The sequence below is a fragment of the Merops nubicus genome, unplaced genomic scaffold (genome assembly GCF_000691845.1).
Source record: "Merops nubicus isolate BGI_N331 unplaced genomic scaffold, ASM69184v1 scaffold18434, whole genome shotgun sequence".
In the NCBI taxonomy this organism is placed as follows: domain Eukaryota; kingdom Metazoa; phylum Chordata; class Aves; order Coraciiformes; family Meropidae; genus Merops; species Merops nubicus.
Window position 1 is genome coordinate 79627 of NW_008603770.1, and position 2487 is coordinate 82113.

The following is a 2487-nucleotide window of genomic DNA, read 5'->3' on the forward strand; positions in this document are numbered from 1 at the left end:
GAATTTCCTTCATCTACAGACTGGCTCTGATGTTTTACTGCTGCCAGATACAAGGGCTTTAAGAAGGGTCAGGGACCTGACAGGGGTATTATTTTCCTGTCTTCTCAAGTAAAAACATAGTGGACAGCCGACACCTCCCTTGGCTCCAGGCTGTGCTGGTGACTTGCTCTTTCCTAGGGTCGCCCATCATGGTAAGGTGAGACACGGACCTCTTCAGCACCTTGCTTTGGAAACCACAACAGGGAACACACCTGATTTACTTGAAAAATAGTCCGTCACTTCTAACATTTGAAATTGGAAACCAAGCGTTAGGTGGGTATATGGGGTTTGCTAGCGTAATGTGATTTTTGTGGCAACCAAGAAACAGGAGGCACTGAGACTGGCAAAGTGAATATATATCAAAGAGGACTGACTGGTGGTTATGGAGTCTGGCTATTGACACAGACTCTTAATAGTCCCTGTTTTCTCTAATGACCCTTGGGTTAGTGCATGTGCTTGAGCCATTGCAGGCACAGAGGAAGAGGGTCTGAACTAGGCAGTGGGTATTTACTAAGAGACTGGATGGCAAGAGTGGAAGAGTTGTGGAAGCTGGAGGCCAGCAATGATATTTCAGTAGACAAGAATAGCATTAGCAGCTGACACAGAGCAAAACACCTCTGAAGAGCATAACCAGAAGAGCATCACCAGAAAGACCTGTCAAAACTGGTGGAAAATCGGGGGATGAGCAGAAATCACAAGAATGAGCAGGACTACACATACACGATTTCTGATGATGGCTGAAAACAGTCCTCCACACTGACCACCCCCAAACAGTGTTGGAGGACCACAAAGCCCGAGAACTGAGGGGTCTCCACAGTGATAGTACCTGGAATTTTCTCCACTGGGAGAAACAGCTGCCAAACTCTGCAAGCTTTGTTTGTTGGTGGAAGCTGCTTTGTGACAAAATACAGAGAGCGTCTCTTCAGGAACCCAGCAGACAAGACTAGAGTAAAGATGTAGGGAAGAAGAGATGCATTCTGTAGCATAGCTCTGCCCCACATTTTATGTCTGCTAGAATCCCCAATACACAACGTATTTTACATCTCTTGGGAGCGTACTGTCTCCATTTGCACCTTTTAATGTCCTGCATAGTAGCACAAAGGGGATGGCACAAGGGAGACGAGAGAACTGTGCTGTGGAAGCAAGAGACCCTCATCAGTATTTGTGCCATCAATACTTTGGGGAGGAAAGAAAAAGAGAATCCAAAACCCCAAACCCCACACTAAATTTGCACTTGTTCTCTCAGGCTGGCAGCCTAGAAGTTCATAAACTCAGAATTACCTTGTTCTGGAGTAAACTGTTCTGAAAACAGTTTCCAGTGGCTCCCCCGAGTTTGCTTTGCTGGTGGCAGCCCTTCGGCTCCATGCTGGCACATGTATGAAGCTCTTTGAACAAGTTTTGGCCTTCCTTTAACCCCTCTGCCCATCAAGCCAGCTAATGACATGCTTCGTATTGCACAGAACACATACAATTGACAAGTTCATAATGTTGTTTAAATATTAAACAGTCTAGACAGGCTTTTGAGTCTTAGGCCACTGTGAAAAGGCTCAGACCATGCCCATCTCTGAAACTGGGCTGCGGGATCATTTGCACAGTAAGACAGACAATAAGACTTGTATACATTGCCATGCAACCAAAGAGACCCCAAATTGCCAGCCCTAAGTGGAAAGTTTATTTCTAAGCACAATATATGGAAAAACTGAACCAACAAACCCCACAGATATAGAAAACGTTGTAGCAAATCCCTGGTCAAGTAGGACTTCATGTCTGTCACTACCCTGCACCTCACAGCCGCTTAAAGTGTCGTGTAATGGAGGAGAGGGCACTCAGATGACACCCTCCGCTTCCGATCAAGGAGGATCTCCAAGCAGGAGAGGGCTGGTGGGACTCCTGCTGAGCAATTCGGACTGTAACCAGCAAGAAGGCAGCGCTGCTCACCCCCACCACACGCTTTGTGACTACCGGTGGTAGACTTGGCACTTCAACAGGCTTTACCAACGTGGATTCTCACAACACCCCTGTGAGGTAGGTACGTATTGTTATTCCCCCTTTTCATGGAGGGGGGGACTGAGCCAAACAGCCCAAGGCTACAGAGTTGGTGGCAGAGCTGGAGTGAGAGTATGCAGAGTCCCGTGTGCTCAGAGTACTAGGTCTCACCACTCTTTCACGGCAGGTTGTGCTTCTGACCTCATAAACTTTTAGCCGTTGGCCAAATTAAAGGAATTTGACTTCTCCATATTAAATGAGCAGAGGGCAGGGAAGGAAACATGTCTGACAGCTGTCCCTTCATCTGTGTATGCTGCCCCCTTCCCCAAACCACCATAATTACTCATCTGTTGGAATGAGGACAGCTTCCAGGACAGGCATGGGGGCGAGAGGCTGCTGTGTTCGCTTGTTTTGGCCAAGTTTCTCTCTACTGTGAAACAGAAGCAGTTCTTCCAGAGAGCG